The sequence below is a fragment of the Callospermophilus lateralis genome, chromosome 6, assembly GCF_048772815.1.
Source record: "Callospermophilus lateralis isolate mCalLat2 chromosome 6, mCalLat2.hap1, whole genome shotgun sequence".
Classification (NCBI taxonomy): Eukaryota; Metazoa; Chordata; class Mammalia; order Rodentia; family Sciuridae; genus Callospermophilus; species Callospermophilus lateralis.
Genome location: NC_135310.1, coordinates 132,239,422 through 132,262,371, shown reverse-complemented (window position 1 = coordinate 132,262,371; position 22,950 = coordinate 132,239,422). Strand labels below are relative to the sequence as shown.

The 22,950-nt window shown below is 36.7% G+C and overlaps 2 non-coding genes and 1 pseudogene across 2 annotated transcripts; 1 reads left to right on the top strand and 2 right to left on the bottom strand.

Annotated features, from left to right (window-relative positions):
• The first annotated feature begins 1,059 nt into the window (after positions 1–1,059).
• LOC143401523 (zinc finger and BTB domain-containing protein 1 pseudogene) lies at positions 1,060–3,524 on the top strand (annotated as a pseudogene).
• A 6,571-nt stretch (positions 3,525–10,095) lies between these two features.
• Trnaa-agc (transfer RNA alanine (anticodon AGC)) lies at positions 10,096–10,167 on the bottom strand. Its single transcript has one exon. It is a non-coding gene; the product is annotated as a tRNA-Ala (tRNA).
• Positions 10,168–18,523: 8,356 nt separating this feature from the next.
• Positions 18,524–18,595, bottom strand: Trnaa-cgc (transfer RNA alanine (anticodon CGC)). The gene has a single exon. It is a non-coding gene; the product is annotated as a tRNA-Ala (tRNA).
• Positions 18,596–22,950: the final 4,355 nt, after the last annotated feature.

Below are 22,950 nucleotides of genomic sequence, written 5' to 3'. Positions count from 1 at the left end.
TTTTTCTGTCCGGGATTGCTTGAATCCCCTGATGCAGAACCCGCGGATAAGGAGTGCTTACTGAAAGGAAAGCGTGGAACCCGGAGATGGGCGGGCAAGAAATGAAAGAGGGAGACCAGGCAGAGATACACACAAGAGTTTACTTGTCAGAGCTGACAAATAAAGGCACATGTCTCCATAGACAGAGAGAGGCAAAACAGGCTTGGGTTTGGGGGGGGGGGCAGTCCTGAAACCATAAAAGATGGGGCAGGCTCAGAGATCCGAGCCAAATGGGTCCTAATGCCGGGGATTAAGCTTGGGGTTGGTATGAGGGAGTGGTGAGCCTTTCTCAGAAAGCCCTTGGGCCCTAAAGCAGAACTTTTTCTTAAAATGGCTATCACTTAAGATGGCCATCCAGATGCTAAGCAAGTGTAATATTTACAGTAAGTGTAATATTTACACTTACTGTAAATATTAACTAATTGAAAAACATTTCCAAGTTATAACTACTATTCTTAAACTGTCCTACTTCCCTGCCTTTAGTTCTGTGGCTACAATCAGGTACAAGATAATCACAGAGGATAGAAAAATCAAACAAGAAATGTTAATAAATTATATAAATATCATAATAGAAGAAGAGCGAGGTCATAGATGAGCACTTATCTGGCTGGTAATCTAGTTCGGTACACAATAATGGTACTTCTTTTTAGGTAATTTTCTAACATTGCCCAGTTGCAACTAATTTTTTTCAAATTTATTTATTTAATTTATTTTTAAAATATTTACTTTCAGGGTAGATGGACATAACATAATGTCTTTATTTTTTTTATGTATTGCTGAGAATCGAACCTGGGTCCCACCCATGCTAGGGGAGCACTCTACCGCTGAGCCACCATCCCAGCCCCTCAACTAATTTTTTAAATGTCACTTTATTTAAATGTTACTGAAAACAGGCTTAATAAATAAATATATATGTATATATGTTTTACAGGTAGTACTTGAATATATCTAGAGTGTTTTTATGTTAATCCCAAGTATTTACCCAACATAAAGAATATCTGTCGACACAGTCCCTGGCAGAGCCAGAGTCTCTCCGCGCAGCCCAGCCCGAGCTCAGCGCGCCGCTACCACTGCAGCTCGCGGCCCCTTCGCCTCCGCCCGCCTTTCCCGCGGCTGATTTGCCTTAAACTCCCTAAAATCTCCGCAGCCCGGGTTCCTGCTGCGGCGGGTCTCTAATTAATAGAAGATGGCAAAACCCAGCCACAGCAGCTACGTCCTTCAGCAGCTAAACAACCAAAGAGAATGGGGTTTTCTCTGTGACTGTTGTATTGCAATTGATGACATTTACTTTCAAGCCCACAAAGCCGTTCTAGCTGCCTGCAGTTCCTATTTTAGAATGTTTTTCATGAACCATCAACATAGTACTGCACAACTGAATCTCAGCAATATGAAAATTAGTGCTGAGTGTTTTGATCTCATTTTGCAATTTATGTATTTAGGAAAAATTATGACAGCTCCCTCCAGTTTTGAGCAGTTTAAAGTGGCAATGAACTACCTAAAGCTGTACAATGTTCCTGACTGCTTAGAAGATATACAGGATGCAGATTGTTCTAGTTCAAAATGTTCATCTTCTGCTTCCAGCAAACAGAACAGCAAAATGATAGAGTAAGAATGTATGAAGACACTGTGGCTAGAAATGGAAGTGAAGCCAATAGATGGTGTGCAGAGCCAAGTTCAACAGTAAATACACCACATAATAGAGAGCCTGATGAAGAATCTTTACAATTAGGTAATTTTCCTGAACCACTATTTGATGTATGTAAAAAAAGTTCTGTGTCCAAATTATCTGCTCCAAAAGAACGTGTATCGCGTCGCTTTGGACGGAGTTTTACCTGTGACAACTGTGTATTTGGCTTTAGTTGTGAAAAATTATTAGATGAGCATATGTTGACCTGTACTAACAGACATTCATACCAAAACACAAGATCTTACCACCGAATAGTAGATATTAGGGATGAAAAAGACAGTAACATCAAAGCTGAATTTGGTGAAAAGGATTCTTCTAAAACATTTTCTGCACAGACCGACAAATACAGAGGAGACAAGCCAGGCTCCTGATGATTCAGCTTCAACCACTGGAAACAGGAAAAGTAGCACAGTGGAGTCTGAAATAGCCACTGAAGAAAAAAGCAGAGCTGCTGAGAGGAAAAGAATCATTATCAAGATGGAGCCAGAAGATGTTCCTACAGATGAGCTGAAAGATTTTAACATTATTAAAGTTAATGATAAAGACTGTAACGAATCCACTGACAACGATGAATTGGAAGATGAACCCGAAGAGCCATTTTATAGATACTATGTTGAAGAAGACGTCAACATTAAAAAAAGTGGTAGGAAAACTCTAAAACCTCGGATGTCAATAAATGCTGATGAAAGAGTTGGTTTAGAAAATATGAGACCCCCTAACAACAGCAGTCCAGTTCGAGAGGATACTGAAAATGCATCATGTGAGCTGTGTGGACTCACAATAACCGAGGAGGACCTGTCATCTCATTACCTAGCCAAACACATTGAAAATATCTGTGCATGTGGTAAATGTGGGCAAATACTTGTCAAGAGTAGACAACTTCAGGAACATGCCCAAAGATGTGGAGAGCCCCAAGATCTGACAATGAATGGGTTAGGAAATACTGAGGAGAAAATGGACATGGAAGAAAATCCTGATGAGCAGTCTGAAATAAGAGATATGTTTGTTGAAATGTTGGATGATTTTAGGGACAGTCATTACCAGTTAACCAGTATCCAAAAAAAGCAGTTATTTAAGCATTCTGCCTGTCCTTTTCGATGTCCTAACTGTGGCCAGCGTTTTGAAACTGAAAATCTAGTGGTTGAACATATGTCTAGCTGCCTAGACCAAGATATATTTAAGAGTGCCATCATGGAAGAAAATGAAAGAGATCACAGGCGAAAGCATTTCTGTAATCTGTGTGGAAAAGGATTTTATCAGCCGTGTCATTTAAGGGAACACTATACTGTTCATACTAAGGAAAAACAGTTTGTTTGTCAGACATGTGGAAAGCAGTTTTTAAGAGAACGTCAGTTGCGTCTGCACAATGATATGCACAAAGGCATGGCCAGGTATGTCTGTTCCATTTGTGATCAAGGAAACTTCAGAAAACATGACCATGTACGGCATATGATTTCTCATTTATCTGCTGGTGAGACTATATGCCAGGTCTGCTTTCAGATATTCCCAAATAATGAACAATTGGAGCAGCACATGGATGTTCATCTGTATACATGTGGAATATGTGGAGCAAAATTTAATTTGAGGAAAGATATGAGATCACATTATAATGCCAAGCATTTGAAAAGAACCTAAGTGATTTTCTACTGTACTAATGTCTAGTTGATAGCAGACAAAACACCAAAGCAAAAAGGATATGAGCTATTTAGAAATTGATTTTATAAGATGAATTGTTTTAAAAAAAATTCAAGTCCCTTTTATCTTTAATATTTTTGTTTAGGATATTAAGTTTCTACATTTTAGGCGTTAAAATGTTTTTATCATTTTTTTGTTGCTTCTAATAGCATTCTTTGTTTCTAGTTTTCTTAGCTTGGATTAAAATTACTTTTACATGTAGACGATAAGTGGCTGTTACCCCTTCAGTGACTATTAAACTTTAGTTTTTTTTTATCAATAAGGTGATGACTTCACTATTTTTATGTGTTTATTTTTTTCAAGGTAATCATATGAAATTTAAAACCCAATATGATTGGCCGTTCCTGTTTAAATTTTAAAAAGAATTTATTTGAAACTGCCCTATTTCATTGTTAGCATTTTTTTCTTTTTCTTTTTTCTTTTCCCAGTTGAACAGTGGGTTAGCTACTGTTTATTCTCCCTTATTAATGAAATTCATATTCTTAAATTGACAAGCTTATTAGGCAAGTTAGGTGCACTGAATCTAACCTTTAAGGTTGACATGGGCTCAAACTTGGCCTAAAAAGATTGATGGACCTGAGGAAATTCCTATAAATGAACATTTCCTATAACTGATAAAATATTATCATTTAATAATCACATTAAAAACTTATATTAAGTGTAAATCCCAATGGCTTTCCCTCACTTGAGAAACTTGTGGGGATAAGCCATTTTGTTTTATGATATTAAATTTAACTATGATAGTTAATTAAAAAGACATCTTGTATTCATTAAAAATATTTTTAATTTAAAATATTCTTGATTTTCTAAAGTGTGTTAGTTTACCAGTTATTTTTGTTTATAAATAGACTTTAATAGTGCTCTAGAAGTATGACATCTAAAGGAAAATATGATTTAAAATTACATACTTTTGGAACTTTGAGATTTGAGAAAGTTGCCATGTATATTGATAAATCTAATAAAATAAATCAATTATAAATCTGGTTGTTCTATAAAAAAAAAAAAAAAAGAATATCTGTCAAGGTGTAGTAAAATAAATCTGACCAAACCCCCAAAGTAGAAAGTTCAGCAAGGCATTTGAAATAAAATTATCATGAGAATATAAAAAGGCAGAATCAGTGACAACTAACCCAATGGAGTCCTCCTAGAAATAGATTTATGCTCAAAAAAATAAATGTGTGAGTAAACTGAAAGAGTAAATAAATCACAAGAGACACCAAACCAATTCCACACAAAAATGCTAGCCCTGTTCAGTTTTCTGCAAACCATCAAAATTACAAACTTTTATGTTCCAAAGGACCCCATCCAGAAAGTGAAAAGAACCCTTAGAATGGGAAAAGGGAGAAAATAATTTCAAATATACTTAATAAGGAACATAAAAGTTTGTAATTTTTATGAAATCTGATTTATTTTTTTCTTTTGTTGCTTGTACTTAAAACTGGGCAATGGTTTCTTAGAACATCAAGATGTTCTAAGTTACAAGGATTTACTCATGATTTCTTCTAAGATTTTTATAATTTTAAAAATTTTACCTATAAGTTTATGATCCAGTTTAAGTTAGATTCTGTACATAGTGTGAGGTAGGGGGTCCAAATTCAATCTTTTTTATTTGTATATTCATTGCTCTAACATCATTTATTTTGCAGTATTAGGAATTGAACTAAAGGGCTTTCTCCCTCCTTTCTTTCTGACAGGATCTCCTTAAGTTGTCCAGACTGGTCTCAAACTTGAGATCTTCTTGCCATAGGCCACCTCTCCATCTGTTTCAAAGACTTCATTACTCATTGAGTAGTTTTGGCATCCTTTAAAAAAAAAATTTAAAAAACTGTGCAAACTTATATAAATACTCGTTCTTTCATTGTGACACCTTTTGGGGCTATTACATAGGCCTGTTTGTATATCACTAAATTATAATTTTTAAACAATTTGATTTTTTGGTGCATTACAATTAAAATGCATAATAGTGGGATTTCTGGTTACTAATTCATAAATGTACTCCATAGAACAATATAATTTGGTCAATTTTATCCCCCAGAACCTCTCTATTCCCTCCCCTCCTTTCTCCTACCAGTCCCCTTCTCTACCAGTCTCTTGATTTTCATGAGATTCTCCCACATTTTTTTTTTCTCTCTTTCAAGTATGAGAGAAATCATATGACTTTGACTTACTGAGTTTGGCTTATTTCTCTTAGCATAATGCTCTCAAGTTCCATTCATCTTCATACAAATGCCATAACTGCATTCTTCTTTATGGCTGAACAAAACTCCATTGTGTATGTATATGACATTTTATTTATCCTTTCATCCACTGACAGACAGTAAAGCTGGTTCAAATATTGTTAGGCATAAATCACTATAGTATTCTTACTCCAATTCTTTAATATAAATATCAAGGAATATTTATCCTAGTTAGCTGGATCTATAGTGGCTCCAGATAATGGTTCCATTCCTAGTCTTTTGAGGAAACTCCATACTGGTTTCCATAGTGGTTGTACTAAGTTACCATCCCATCAACAGTTCATTTCCCCCCACACCTTGTCTGGCTTTTCTTATTATTCGTTTTCTTGAAGGCTGCCATCCTAAGTGGAGTGAGATGAAATCTCAGTGTAGTTTGATATGTATTTCCTTCCTTGCTATAGATATTAAATATCTTGTCACAGACTTGCTGGCCATTTGTATTATTTTGTGAATTGTCTATTTAGTTTATTAGTGTTTTGCCAACCTTGTTGATTTTTTTCTTTTTTAATGGTCACAGTCTGAGACTTCCACTGATGCCTTGAGTAAATAATTGAGGTATTTAGGATTTTTTCTTTAACATTTTCAATGCATAACATATAATGTTTCCACCCACCATTCCTTTCTTATGCCCTTTACATTATTACAGGGCAGGGCCACTCTGTCCCCAGTCTTCCTTCCAGTGGGACATTCATTCCAGGTGACCACAGGTGGTAACTTATTTCAGAGATTCTTGCCAAGCACTGCCAGATTTTCTTTGCTGATGTTTAAACTCTTCTGTATTTGACACATTTTCCTGACGTTAGGTTTCCTGGAATGCACTCTGGTTACAAATGTCTTGTGAGGAGAAATGCTCTCATTGGCTTCTTTCTTGAGACCTGGGTAGTTCTCCTTTTGAAGGAGGTCCAATGTAGTCAAGTAACAAAAGAGGTTAGTTAAAAAAAAAAAAAAAAAAAAAAAAAAAAAAAAAACTATATCATATATATTTTATTTTCAAATTATTGAGAGTTCATTGGCCACAACCTAAGAATGAACTGTGCAAGAATTTCCATACAGTACAATGTAGATCTGCTGTATCTCATTTCTCCTTGTAATGAAAGGATACATTGTATTCTTCACTAAATGACCTTAATTCAGAGCTAATTTTCTCTAGTCACAAGGATTTTAAAAAACTACTAAATGGAGTCAAATTCAGGGTAGGCTCACAGGAGTTTCATTGCTAGTAAATAGGAGTCTTTGTAGCCTTTCTTTTAAATGCTAAGAAATAAATATCAGCAATTAGAAGGATTTTCAGCTCTGTTCATTTCTATGTTATTATGAAACAGGCTCTTTCTACCTTTATTTTTTTCCCCCTTTAAAAAATATCTTCATTAGTGGGGTTGGGGCTGTGGCTCAATGGTAGAGTACTTGCCTAGCATGTATGAGGCACTGGGTTTGAACCTCAGCACCACATAAATAAATAAAATAAGGGTATAGTGTATATCTACAACTAAAAAGTGCATTTAAAATTTTTTTTAAAAAAGTTTTTATTAGTGCCTTATAGTTATACATAATGTTCATTTTGACATAATCATACATCCGTGGAATACAATTTGCTCCATTTTGTCCCAGTACTTCCACTTTCTTTCCCCTCCTCCCTCCCCCTGTTCCCATTCCTCTACTCTATTGATCTTCTATTTGTTTACTTATTGTTTTCTCTTTTTAAAAAAATTTTGTTTTAATTAGTTATACATGACAGTAGAATGTATTTTGACACACTATACACAATACACAACTTCTCATCAGTAGTGTAAATCATACATGTATATAGTGTAATAATGTCTCTCTCATTCTATTTTCCTACCTTTGGCTTTTATTTAAGTCTTTGGGCAGGAAAAAAAAAAAACCTACAGAAAATGAGATTAAGCTTCATCTAATTAAAGTGATAACCTCTTGAAATATTGTTTAAAGTATTTTTATTTTCCTATCAGGGATCCACAGTCATGTGATAAAACATGAAGACTTAGTCCCAAGTTATGAATGTCAACTCTTCCATGAAATAAATTTATTTCAGGAAACTTACTATATTCTTTGCTTAATGATTAAACCAAGACCATCATCCCATTAACAGATAGCCTCAATTTTAAATGTAGGGAAGCACGGTTTAGGGTATATCTCTTCTGTGCCAGAAAGCCTTTAATTATTGCATGAACTATCTTTTTCCCAGTGAATAGCTTTGCAAATTAGAGATCTCAGGAATTAGAAATTTTGAGTTTATAGTCCTAGGACAATCATGATAGAATTAATAAATAAATAAATAAATAAAAGCTTTTCTCAATTAGGCAAGACTAATGTGAAGAAATTTTTACATCCCTTTGATTACTTCCTCTGTCCTTGATTTAAAAAACTATCTGGGGACACTGTATGTCTATGACTACTTTAGTAGTCAATAGTCTTTCTAGATAAGCTCAGCCTGAGAAAGGAATAAACTTGCAAATATAACTCTCGAATGTTTTCTTCTGCCTTTTTGGATATTTGGAGATAATTTAAGGGAGACTTTCTAAACCTTGACTGCATATTTAAAACACCTGTTTGAGGGGGCTTTAAAAATGCCAATAACCAGGTTACATACAGACAAACTAGAATCTTTCAAAGAGGGATCAAAGTATAAGAAAAAGTCAGCACTCTCCATGTGATTCCAACATACAGCCAAGTTAGAGAATCACTGCTCTTGTTGAATGAAATTTGGAGACTAGGGAAACTATTTTGATTTCTGTCTCCTCCCAGTCCTTTCATCACATAGGGCACACATCCTACTGGACGAAATAAATTTGGACATTTTTCTTGTATTGTAGTTACATTTCAAAAGAAGTCTTTCGGTGTAGTCAGAAACAGAAATTTCAAAAAATAATCTTTGAGCAATTGATCATAATCTGGCGATGACCTTGATGTGACAACAAAAGGAAAGGTGGAGAGAATGAAAAGGAAGGCATAAGGAATAATTACAATTTGAAACTGTTTACTAGGTGGAAATGGTATTTCACAAGGTCTAGCCTAGGCTGTGGGTGACATAGCACAATGAAAAAGCCAGAAACCAGAAAGGAAACATTCTGTAATTGGTTTCCACATTGGCCATAGCATCTACTTTTTATTTAGTTCAGAGTGTTCTAATGACTTTAAAGCTACATCAGGCCTGTAATAATTATAGGCCTGTAATAGTTATTGGTGAGAGCAATTGTTCAATAATTGCCGGCACAGGGTGATTTGATCTGGAGGTAACAGGTGCTAATAGATGCTAAATTTCAGGGCATCACAGTTTCATACACCCAGTCTAAGGCCCACACCTTAATTTTGGTTTTCCTTGTAGAGACAGGTGGCACAAGCACTGGGTACACCTATGGCCATCTAGAGTTCTGACAAAAAAGACAGTAAGTAGTTATTAATACTTTTTAAGAATTTAATACCCGACCCTCATGTCCATTAAGCGTTTGAGTTCACTGCAGGCAGGCTGAAACTGCTTATTAACTGAAGTTGCTTGAAGTCTTGGCCAAGTGGGAAAAAGGAGAACACAGGAAGTTCTGTCAATGTCCTTTACTTGTTAATGCGATAGGGTGTCACTAGCTGGAAGCTGAGGTTGAAGCTCCAAGATTAAAAAAAAAAAAAAAAGATATGCCCCTTTCCCAAAGGGGGCTAGACCTTCCACTAAAGAGACAAAGGAGCTAGCCCGAGAAAGCCATACTTGCAATGAATAACGTAAAAGCTCCAGTTTTACAAACTGAACCTGTTTTTTCTTGAGAGGAAGAATTGAAGTGAGCAGTTTGAGAATCAGTGAGGCAAATATAGAAATTAAAAAAGAGGTCACATCCAAAATGACGTGAAATTACTGACAAAATGCAGTAACTGGGAAAGAAGAAAAAAAAATCTGTGTCGAAACGTTTCTAAATCACTTCTTTGTGTTTGGTTTCTGAGAGAACTGCCGCCTTTTGAGCTCAATTTACCCAGTACTGCATATAGTCAGGCCTGGAATAGAGCATTTTCTTTCCAGCGAGTTTGTGTGAAATCCATCATCTCTCCAGGAGCCTGGAAATGTGAAACCTGAGACCAGCGCTCAGCCTAACCGCGCATCCACCATCCCACCCCTGCACCAAAACCGAGTGAAAAACACTAATTCATTCACAAACTTTTCTAATTTAACATTTATATAAGTGAATATCAATCTCCCCGCCCCCCCCCCCGCCCCATGGAACACCGTCAAAAATTATTCTTGTTTTCCCTTGTGGATCACCACCTGTAAAAGCTGCTGAGGACAGAGAATAATGAAATTTAATAAAATTTAAAAATCGAAAAGGCTACACATAGCTAGAGCTATATGTAAGCACCGGGAGAAGAAGAAGAATTTTCGAATTCTACATGGACGGGCTGTGATTATAATATAGAAGAAATGACGGCGAGAGAAAAGACTGGAGATGCTGGGGATCGAACCCGGGACCTCATGCATGCTAAGCATGCGCTCTACCACTGAGCTACATCCCCGACGCGCAAAGTGACCTCTTTTCAAACCATTTTCATGAAATAGAACACATTTACTCTCTTTAAACATTTACATGTGTTCTTTGGTGAGCGAGTATTAGAATTTTCATCTTCCTTTTCTATAGAATGTTGCCACCGAGGAAACCTGATTCCACACATTTTGTTGACGGTGTGTAAGGAATGCCAACAGCCCAGTATCGGAAATCTCAGTAAGAAACACTCCCTGATCCGCCCTTTCAGAGTGACTTTCTGTTTTAAAAAAGACCTTCAGGATGAAGAATAGATTCTTCCAGGAAAGACAGAAAACGTTTTACCAATGACTATCTTTACGTAACTGCAGCCAATCAATTCCTTCCCCCATCTTCGCGTCCTTTTCTCGGACGGACGCCAAAAACCTCTCTGCACTTTTTCTTTTGACAAGAGGAGCCAATGGAAGAAAGATTTCTGCTAAAATGATGATGATATGATGATGACGATGATGATGATGATACATAGAAACTTGTTTCACTCTCTTAACTGGGAGGGTCAAAGGGTAAAGATGTTAGATTGCCTCCCGCAGCCTCGTGATCCGCAACACAAATCCAGACCATAAAACTCCTCCAGTCTTGCTCTGATTCTTCGGAAGGAAAGCCGTGAAAGAAGCAGAAACGTGTTCTGACATTGAGGAGCTCCAGCGTGTTGTTTGATTTTCTGCTGAGGGGGTGATTCTACCGGACCTCTGCCTAGGGAGTTCAGGAAGACCTCAGATACAGTGACCTGTGAGCAATCAGGAAGGATGGACACGGAATGCCTAGTAGAAACCAGGGTAGAGCTAAGGAGGTAGTGTAAGGGGAGGCGTGGCAACACTAAGGATACCCGGAGGAGCAAGGTGGAGATGAGGCTGGAAAAGCTGTCTTGACAAGATGATACCAGCATTTCTCATCCCCTTTCCCTTGCTAAGGAGACCTAAATTTACTAGTAGACCGTTTGCCTAACTAATGAGTGGTCTAAATCAGTTATGGGTGGGCTTGTTGTTGTTGTTGCTGTCATTTTGTTTTTTGCCAGTGATAGTTTGAAGCGGGGTGTGGCCTTCTGGCGGTTAAGACATAATGGACAGATTTCCCATAGGATTTCACATTTTCCCGCGAGAATAAAAAGAGAAATGTGAGTGAAGAGGCTTGCATTTTATTGTAGCATTGCTATTTGCTTTTCAAGGAACGCAATCTGTGATAACACTCAGGAATCTTGAGAGAACTAGATTAAAAATTTCTCTGTAATGATTGTTTAGCTAAGAGTCACATGTAAATGAAGTTGCTGTTGTTTGAACAAGAAACAATGTTAAATTACATTATATACCAAGCACTAGACACTTTCCATATATGGAATAGACAATAGATAGATAGATAGATAGATAGATAGACAGACACAGGCTACAGAAATTAAACAGCTTTTTCTAAGTCACAAAATTATTGATAAGCAGAGATGCCAGAGTAATTTTATAGGGTATTGATTTAACATTTGAGCGGCCATCTTAAATGTTAATGGCCATTTTGAGACGTTTGGCTTTCCTGTACTTCCTCTCACACAAATTCCTCCCACCCCCATTAGTGACCTACCCCCTGGTACCATAACCCTAAGCCAATCCCAGAAGGACAGGATCCCTTTGCTCTGGAAAGCCCCATGGTAACATCAACCTAAGCCAATTCCATGCTATTCCCCACCGGCCTAGCTCTGACCCAAGCACCCCCAGCCTATCCTACAGTGACACAACTCCTACTCCAAACCCTTACCCTACAACAGCTGAACACCCCAACATCTCGGTCCTCTCTCCTATAGAGAAATGTTCTTTATTTGTCAGCTCTGACAATTAAACTCTCATGTATCTCGGCCTGGTCTCCATCTTTCATTTCTCACTTACCCATCTCTGGTTCCTCTTTCACTTCGATTGTATTATACAATCTCACCAGATTATTCTTTCAAAATGTAAATTTTTGAAAACACTTGCTATAAATGTTATTCATTGCTGAGTAACACTCCAAATTTTATTTGGTTGGAAAAGAATTTTATTATCTTACACATTCTGTGAGTCAGGAACTCAGGAGTGGTTTAATTGAATAACTGGGGCCCTGGTGTCTCATGAGCTTATAGTCATGGTCTACAGCACTTCAGTCCTGGGAAGATTTTCTAGGTCTGTAGAATCTGTTTCCAAGATGGCTCACTCACATGTGGGTAGGGTTCTCAGTTCCTCCCCATGTAGGATGTGGAAATGGAGGAAATTACACAAGGGTAGGATTGGGGCCATACTGGAGGTTAGCCATCCAAAAAAAAAAAAAAAAAATGCTTACATAAATGAGTAAACTGGAGAATATTTTCAGTGGCCACTTAGGAGATTCTCAATGTCAGAAATTGTGAGATTTGCCTTGAGTTTTCTAAATTTCATTAGAAGAAATGAAAAATTGAGGCCGGGCATGGTGTCACATGCCTGAAATCCCAGTGGCTTGATAATGCTGAGGCAGAAGGATCACAAGTTCAAAGTCATCCTCAGTAATTTGGTGAGTCCCTAAGCAACTTAGTAAGACCCTGTCTCAAAATAAAAAATAATTTAAAAAAAAAAAAAAGGCTCTCAGTGGTTAAGCACCTCTGAATTCAATCCCTGATATCAAAAAAGAAAAAAAAAAGAATCAGAAATTTAAACAAAATTTTCATAAAATGTAATTTCCATTGTAAGACAATTTTATTGGCAAGTTCTATGATATCTTTTTTTCTTTACACTTTTTTTTTAGTTGTAGTTGGACAAAATATCTTTATTTATTTTCATGTGATGCTGAAGATCAAACCCAGAGCCTCACACGTGCAAGGTGGGTGCTCTACCACTGAGCTACAGCCCCAGCCCCAAGTTCTGTGATATCTTAATAAAAAACAATAACTCCTATTTATACAAAATATTCCAGAAAATTTATAACTGTTATTTCAGAGTATAATATCAAAACCCAAAACCCAATGGCAATAATACAAGAAAAAAAATTACAGGATCACGTCACCAATGAACATAGAGGCAAAATCATTAAAAAAAAAAAAAAACTAGCAAACAAAAATTAGAAATTAGAATATATTTAAATATATTACTATGGAATGAGGTACTGTTTTATTTATTTATTTATTTATTTTTTTGTGGTGCTGAGGATCAAACCCAGTGCCTCACACATGCTAGGCTAGTGCTCTACCACTGAACCATAACCCCAGCCCTGCCAGAGTTATTTTTAAGAACTGAAACATTTATATCAGCAGAGTTTGGGTAAAGCAGTGGGTAGAGTTCATTCAATCAGTTAAAAGCCTTAAGAGAAAAGGGGGAAAAGGAGGAAGGAATACTGCTCCCAGTCAGCCTTCAGACTCTAGACTGCAACATCAACTCTTGCTGGAATTGCTAACCTGCAGCTCTACAAGAGCTGAATTTGCTCTTTACAGTAACTGCTTGAGTCAATTTCTTAAAATAAATCTCAATATCTCAATGTAACAGAAGTCTGCCTCATGCTTTGAACATAATCCTTGTTTTTCTGTCATTATGGGTTTTTTTTAATTTTTTTAAATCATAGGTTGACACAATATCTTTATTTTTATGTGGTGCTGAGGATCAAACTCAGTACCTCATACATGCTAGGCAAGCACTCTACCTTTGAGCCACGACCCCAGCCCCATTTTGGTTTATTTTAAAACTGACATTTTCCCCCTTTCCTCTTCTCCCCACCCCACTCCCCTCCATCTTGGGAGAAGCTCTGTTCCCATCCTATACCAAGTTATTTGTCTTTGAGCAGACACATATCACAGGAATAAAGTAATTCAGACTTCAGGATTGGTACCAGAAGACCTAATAAAAGCTATCTCCCAAGTCTACAAGTGAATTACCACCCATGACAAGGCACACCTGGAATGTAGCCTTTGCATATCATCTCTTTAAAGGCCTCTTGTTCCCCCTGACTGGCAGAATCACAGCTTCTGGTCTGGTTATTTCTAGTAGCAAAACAATAAAACCTTTTTTCCCCTTTTTCTCAAAACCATGTTCTCATTATTGGATTGGCATTTTTACCAAAAACTTGGTCCTTGTCCCCAATGCCAATCCAATAACAAGGCCACAGTTTGAGGAAAAGGAAAAAGATTTTATTCTTTGCTAGCAAAGGAGTAACACAAAGGACTCCTATCCTAGAGGCTGTGATTCTGCCCATCTGGGTGAACAGGGGGTTTTTAAAGAGGTAGTTCAAAGGCTCAAGACATGATGTCTGTCAGAGTTGTAATTCACTTGTTAATTTGGGAGATAGTCACTTCCTCAGAAATGACTATCTTCTGTTGCCATCCCCAAAGTCTGAATTACTTCATTTCAATCATCAGTGTGTTCTCAAGAACAGTCTAGGATGAGGAAGAAAGGCTATCTGATTTCCTCTGAGATTAGGGAGTGGGAGAGATTAGGAAGGAGCAAAGAGAGACGAAGAGAAAGAAACATGTTCATTTTAAAAATAAGTCTTAGTGACAGAGCAGCAAGGGTTATATTCAAAGCATAAAGTGGACCACTGTTACAGCATCTGGAGCAAGAACTGAGTTTTCAGTAACATCAACAAATAGATCACTAGGTATAGCTCTGTGATCTCTAATAGTTCAGAATACAAAATTGGAAGTTCAGGATACAAAAATGGAAGTTCCGGTAGACTAGGGCATAAAATAAACTACCAGAGACAATATACTTGCAGAGAAAATCCACGGATCTAAAGGATTGCCCAAGTATTCAGCAGAGTTCTAATCAATATGCATGTGAGGAAACTACTCAAACCTGGAGAAAGAGCTATCTGAATTAGAGGAAACAGTACTGAACACACAGGGCTGGAAAGAATATGTTTGTTTTCACCCAACTAGACTGTAAAACCTTACTATTCAAGGATCCTTAAGTTTGAGTACTGAGAAAATTCTTACTTTATTTGTGAAAAATTTGCATAGAAATTGTACCTGCCCTACCTAACAAATCTTTTTTTAAACTATTTTTTAAAAAAATTTGTATATTTACTGAATGTGAAAAGCACTTTTCACATTCAGTAAATATATAAAAACCTATACATATATTTAATTTCATAGATTTGCCCATATACATATCCCAGTGAAATTTTAACAGTGGTTTACTTTATGCTTTGAATATAGCCCTTGATGCTCTGTCACTGAGACTTATTTTTAAAATAAACACCTTTCTTTCTCTTCTTTTCCCCCCTTCCAAATCTCAGGGGATAATTGGTTGCTTTTTTCCCCCATCCTAGACTTATCTGTCCCCGAGCATACACCCACCACTGGAATGAAGTAATTCAGACTTTGGGGATGGCACTAGAAGATCTCAGAAATTACTAGCTCCCAAGTTAACAAGTGAATTACAATTCCAACAGAGAACCATTGGAATGTAATCTCTTTAAATCCCCCTTTTTCCCATATTGGCAGAATCACAAGCTCTGGGACAGGAGTCCCCTGTGTTTCTCCTTTTCTAGCAAAAATAAAACTTTTTCCTTTTTCTCAAAACTGTATCCTCATTATTGGATTGGAACTGTGTCCTCCTTATTATTAGATTGGCACTGGGGACAAGGACAAAGCTTTAGGTAACAAATCATCATCACAATCAAGTTAATAAGCATATCCAGTAATATTACTCATCCATAAATAAGAATAAAATTATGGCATTTGCTGGTAAATGGAAGAATCTAAAGACTATCATGCTAAATGAAATAAACCAAACCTAAAAAACCAAAGGCCAAATGTTCTCTCTGCTATGCAGATGCTAACACACAATAAGGGTGGGAGTGGGGGGTAGAATTTCAATGGATTAGACAAAGGGGAATGAAGGGAAGAAGGGGATGGGAATGGGAAGGACAGTAGAATGAATTGGACTTAACTTTCCTACGTTTATATGTGAATCCATGACCAATGTAACTACACATCATGTACAACCACAATGGGAAGTTATACTCCCTGTTTGTATGTCAAAATACACTCTATTGTCAAGTATATCTAAAAAGAACAAATAAAAAATAAGCATATCCATCACCTCCCAAAGTTTCCTTTCAACTCATTTGTGTGTTTATCTGTTAAGAATACTTAACTTGAGATCTATCTCTTGACCATGTAGTATGTAGTATGTTGCCTCACAAATCTTAAGAGAAAGACCTTAAAAATTCCTTTAAAAGGAACCCACATACTTCACAGATTGTGGGAATGTAAATTGAAATCACTGTCTCTAAATAATTGACTATTCTTTGGAGGGAGTTGAAACATTTGTATGGGTTAACCAATTACCTTGAATAGCAAGAGCAGAACCTTAAAAACATTATGAATATTTATAATGTGAATTGTTCTAGGAGGTAAGAGGAAACTACTGCATGTGAGGAAACTACTCAAACCTGGAGAAAGAGGGGCAGTTTTTGTTGTTTCTGTTTTGGGGATACATTTTATATCATTTCATATTCTAGGCATTTTTAGTTTTTTCCCAAAAGCTGCCACCAAGGATTGGGCCATATCAATAGATTCTTGTTGTGCTATCATGTCTTGAAGATACTCTCAGCTCCTGAAGAATGCTACTGTGAATTGGAAAGCAAAGGAGAAAGGGACTAGGAGAAGTGGATTGAAGTAGAATCTGAATAATAAGGAATCAATTGTATAATTAGATAAAGAAATGGAACATTCCATGGAGAGGGAACAGAAAAGATAACAAACCTTGTGGTAGGAATTATCTTAGTCAATTCAAGAATCATTTTAAAAGGTAAGTATGGTTGAAATTAAAATTTAAAGTCCTAGTTTTCTGAACCTTTGTTGTATAAACACAGTTTACTTTTCCTTAGTGCTTTTCACATTCAGTAAACAATCCAGGAATATTACTATTTTGTAAATTGTAGAAATGTTATATTGCAAAACTTAACTAAGATTTGTTTGCCACGTTGCAAAATCAACTGGACAAGATGGGCATGACTCTTGGCTTTATACATTCAACACAAACATACTGGTGTCTTCATTGTGTTTATTTCATTCATAATGGTGCTTTTAAAGATACATGAACTTGAGTATATACTATTATAGTTTTCTAAAGTAGTTATTCTCAAGTATTTACATAAAGAAATAGGTATGTTTATTATATATTTAAATATCTTAATTTTCAATGCACAATTACATAATTACTGTCTCATTCACAGCCCAGTCGTGCTGGGGCAGAAGGTAGTTTGCATTCCCTAATAAACAATATGTTTATTAGGGAATGCTTACATCAGATCAGAAACTGCTCCAAGAAGAGTTTAATGGCAACAGGATGACAGCACTTCCATCCCTCACAGTGCTTTGCCAAGCATTTCCTCCTCCTGGTGTTTTGTCTAGTGGTGGTTGGCTGGATGAATGACATATATCCTTTCCACAGCTCCCTCAGTTCCTAACCTGTCCTAAAAAGGGTTTTTTTATATATTAGGCTGCAGAAGCAGGACATCAGCATCAGCTTGCCTAGTTTGCTTGTCTTAGCAATGGCAGATAAATAAATACTTGTTTCCATTTTCAGTGTATTTTTTTATGTGAACAGAAACAAAGTAATTTATTATCAATATACCAAAGCACTCTACTGAATCAAAGAATGAAAATAAGTGCAAGACAGAAATCACATAAATGGAAAAATTCATCAAATTCATTGTCCAGATTGCAACCTTAGTTGGCTTTTCAGTGCTGAGACAATCTTTTCTGGGTTTCTAACAAACTCTATCTACCATTTCCACAGGCTGTTTCTAACCTTTGCTACTTTTCTTGTCCTTCTGTGCTGGATATGACCAACTCTCCTGGGTAGAAATCTTGAGATGTAGTGAAAAATAAAATGACAATTGTGTTAGTAAGTATATAGCACATGAGGAAATTACTTCTAGGATGTACCCTTGGATACCAAAGTGCAACACCCACCCTCAATATTAGAAAAAAAAAAAAAAAACCTGGCCTGTCTCCCAGACCTACCACCTACTTTCCACAAAAATAAATAAATAAATAAATAAATAAATAACTACTAAGACATATTAATTTCATATTGTTTCCCATTGTAAGTGGGAATGGCAAGGTCTCATTTTAATACAGGTTGGAACATTATTTGATATGCAGCTGTATTCCCATTTCCTGGATTGTCCCTCTGGCACCGCTCACAACATAATAAAACACCCCAGGGAACGCTACAGGAAACAGAAAAGTAGGTTGCTAGTTAACCAAATAGAAGATAAATAAGCATAAAGGCAAGTTATAGCTCCAGTTAAAGGAAATGATAGCGAAGGAAATGAAAGTATTTAACAATTGTAGCTCAAAGCCTGAACTAAACCAAAATGGCAATAGAAAAAAGCCATTCTGGAGATGCCGGGGATCGAACCCGGGGCCTCATACATGCGAAGCATGCGCTCTACCACTGAGCTACATCCCCTGACACAAAATAACGGTGGAATAGAATTCCTGTCCTGTTAAAACCCCGAAGCATTTTGCATAATTACCTTGCTATTTTGTGTCCAATTTGGAAGTAGAAGACTCCATGCATGAATTCCACCTAAAGTGTCATACAGATTACATCCAAATACTTTTCCAGAGCACACTGAAAACATCCAGCTCATATCGTTTCTAAGAGCATAATACAAACCTAGAAGCTTTAGCACAATGGATCCTTTATTTACTAAGTAGAATTCCAGGCTGAAAGAATTAAGGATTCCCTCCCGCTCTTTCCAGTACTCTGAGGAAAGTCCCGCCAGTCAAGGCTCATGGAAAATGCAATCCAAATTCCTTGTGGCTGATTTAGGTTGAAGGGTCAAATGTATCTTTGGAGCTGTCGCTCCCCCTTGGTCCTGATTGGAGAAGAAATTTGTTCATGCAATTGTGAAAATTCTGCCTGATCTTTGTCCACACAGGCGATGGATCAGCCTGCACAGACCATTTAGCCCACTGACATCGGAGCAGATCTGTGAACTTTGACTCCCAGGTCCTTCTCAGTCTCTATGCAGAAGAATGAACCTGGAATCAAACAGCGTTAGGCAGAATCTGCGTGAGCCAGGAGCAGCAGCTGCTACAGCGCAGCAGCTCCGCTGTGATTCTTTAACTTATCTGTACAATTAAGACTGCTAAGCCGCTGGAGGCACAAAGGTTTTTAGCTTTTGGTTCAGAAATTCTAAAGCAGAGAATAATGGCTCTTCCAAGACTAGGAGAGACAACAACAAAAGGAATGATTCACGAAAATAAATTATGTAATTTACAAGTTAGACTTCATTAAAATTAAGAAGGTAGGCTCTGGGAAAGGTACTTTCAAGAGAATGAGAAGACAAGTCACAGAAAATATTTGCAAAACATAAAGTCCTGATAAAGGAATGATAGCTAAAAATATTCAAAGAACTCTTAAAGTGAATCAATAACAAAACAAACAATCCAATTAAAAAATACTCCATCAACAATGAAATACTATACAAACCTATCAGAATAGCCCAAATCCAGAAAACTGAGAGTAAATGTTAAGGGGGATGTGGAAGAACAGGAATTGTTATTCATTGCCAGTGGGAATTCACACTAGTACAATCTCTTGGAAGATAGTTTGTCAATTTTTTATAAAACTAAACATAGTCTTACCGTGTAACCCGGCAATTGCATTCCTTGGTATTTACCTAAAGGAGTTGTAAACTTCTGTCCACATAGAAACTTCCACACAAATGTTTAAAGCTGCTTTATTCATGGTTGCCAAAATTTGAAAGTAGTATGTGAATGGATAAATAAACCATGGTACATCAAGACAATAAAATAGTATTGAATGCTGAAGAGAAATGAGTTTTTGAGTCAAAATAAAAGACACATGGAAAACTTAAATGCATATTACTAAGTGAAAGAAGTCAATTTGAAAAGCCAGTTGGACTCTATGAGTCCAACTAATGACATTCTGGAAAAGCCAGAACTTGGAGACAATAATAAGATCAGTGATTGCCAGTGCTTAGTGAGGGATGAATAGTCAGAACACAGAGGACTTTTAGAACAATGGCAATACTGTATATGTCATTAGACATTCATCAAAATCCATTGATTGCTGAGAAAACTGGAAAGCCATATGTAGCAAAATGAAATTAAACCTCTGTCTCTCACCCTGCATAAAACTCAACTCAAAGTGAATCAAGGACATAGGCATTAGACCAGAGAACTTATGCCTAATAGAAAAAAAATTAGGTCTGAATCTCCACCATGTTGGCTTAGGAACCAAATTTGTCTATAGAACTTTGAAAGCACAAGAAGTAAAATCAAGAATCAATAAATGGGATGGTATCAAACTAAAAATCTTTTCAGCAAAAGAAACAATCAAGAATGTGAAGAGAGAGCCTACAGAATGGGAGAAAATCCTTGCCACCTGCACCTCAGATAGAGCATTAATCTCCAGGATATATATACACAACTCAAAAAACTTAACACCAAAAAAAAAAAAAAAAACCCAATAACAACAACAACAAAAAGCCCCAAATAACCCAATCAATGAATGGGCAAAGGAACTGAACAGACACTTCACAAAAGAAGAAATACAATTGGTCAACAGATATATGAAAAAAATTTCAACATCACTAGCAATTAGACAAATGCAAATTAAAACTACACAGATTTCATCTCACTCTAGTCAGAATAGCAATTATAAGAATACAAGGAACAATAAACATTGGTGAGAATGTGGGGAAAAAGGTACACTCATATATTGCTAATGGAACTGCAAATTGGTGGAAAGCAGTTTGGAGATTCCTCAGAAAATTTGGAATGGAACTAAGATTTGACTCAGTTATCTCACACCTCAGTTTATACCCAAAAGACTTAAAATCACACACTGTATATGTAGAGCTGTTTTAGATTCACAGCAAAAGTGAGTGGAAGACACAGGATTCTTATATGGTATCTGCCTTCCCTCCCCTGGCACAGTGGAATTCTTTTCAGTGGCATCACATCAATACTATACTATATGCTATAAGCATCAATGTTTATAGGAGCTCAATTCACAATAGCTAAACTATGGAACCAAGCTAGTTGTCCTTCAACAGATGAATGGATAAAGAAAATATGGTACATATACACAATGGAATATTACTCAGGCATAAAGAAGAATAAAATTATGGCATTTGCTGGTAAATGAATGGAGCTGTAGACTATCATGCCAAGTGAAATAAGCCAATTCCAAAAAACCAAAGGCTGAATGGTCTCTGATATGCAGATGCTGACTCAAAATGAAGCAGGAGAGGTTTATTGGATTAGATGGGGGAATGGGGGAAGGAAGGGAGGATGGGAATGGGAAAGACAGCAGAATGAATTGGACATAACTTTCCTGTGTTCATATATGAATGCATAGCCAGTGTAAGTCTACAGTATATACAACCACAAGAATGGGAAGTTTTACTCCATATATATGTGATATGTCAAAATACATTCTACTGTCATATATAACTAAAAACAACATATAAAAAAGGGAAAAAAAAAAAAGAGTAAACCCCAGGGCTGAAGTTGTAGCTCAGTGGTAGAGTGCTTGCCTAGAATGTATGAGGCACTGGGTTTGATTCTCAGCACCATGTATAAATAAATAAAATAAAGGCCCATCAGTAACTAAAAAAAAAAAAAAAAAAAAAAAAAAAAAGCCCTAATGTAAACTATGGACATTGATGGTTATGATGTGTCAGTGTAGGTTCATCAAATTGTAACAATTCTACCACTCTGGTGGTGAGATAAGTAGGCTCCTGGGGAGAAGGAAAAAGAGACTCTTAATAGATGGAGATCTGAAAATAGGAGAATCCTCAGTTATGTTTGTCCCATCAAACATGAACAAAACCTCCTGTATATGCTTGTAACAGATCAACTAGAATGAAAACACAATGAATTTAAATGTCACCAGATTTAAATACTTCCATAATGTGCCCACAACTGATTTATGGCTAGACTGCTTAACCAAAAAGAATCATTCAAATCCAAAATTTCAAATGATTGCCATGAGATTTGATTTTCAAAAAAAGTTGCCAGAAAACCTGCATATTTCTTCCCAGGAAAATCATATATGCAATCAAAGATTTCAATTCTGGGAGCCTCACTTGTCTTCTCTTCTCTTAGAGGCAAGTGATGCTTGCACTCTGCCTTTGGGACATATATTCATTTGCTGTCCTTAAATATTTAAACCTCTTATTGTGCCTTGATTTTATTTATGTGTCCTGGAATTCTTTTCAGTGGCATACACCAAAAACCCACCAAGGCAGAATTGAAGTCTCATTGCTCCCTTGGAGGAATCCTCTGGGACCGTTGTCAGTGACAGTGGAACAATTGTGGAGGAGGCAGTGCCAGGAGAGGGAAGGCAGATACTATATAAGAAAACTCTGTATCTTTCACTCAATTTTGTTGTGAACCTAAAACTGTTCTAAAAATATAGATGATTAAAAAAAAAAAAAAGGAAGTGTGGCCTAAAGAAAAGTGACATGGAAGGCATGCCATCCCATGCACATCCTCTGCCTGCATTCTATCCATGAAGAAGAAGGCAAAGAAAACAGTTTCCAGTTTTATACTGTGGCTGGACAAGTCAGATTGGCCAGTTGGTACAGGTAGGGACTTGCTTCTAGATGATGAAAAAAAAAAATACTCTGCCAAATATGATCACAATCCAGGTCCAATTCTCAGGCCTGGTTACTTAGGACATAATTAAAGAGATGCTAATGCCTTTTGCTCCTCCTTCTTTCACAATGACTTCCTTCAAGCAGATAATCCCTTTTCAATGTTGTCTTTTAAAAAGCCAGTAAATGA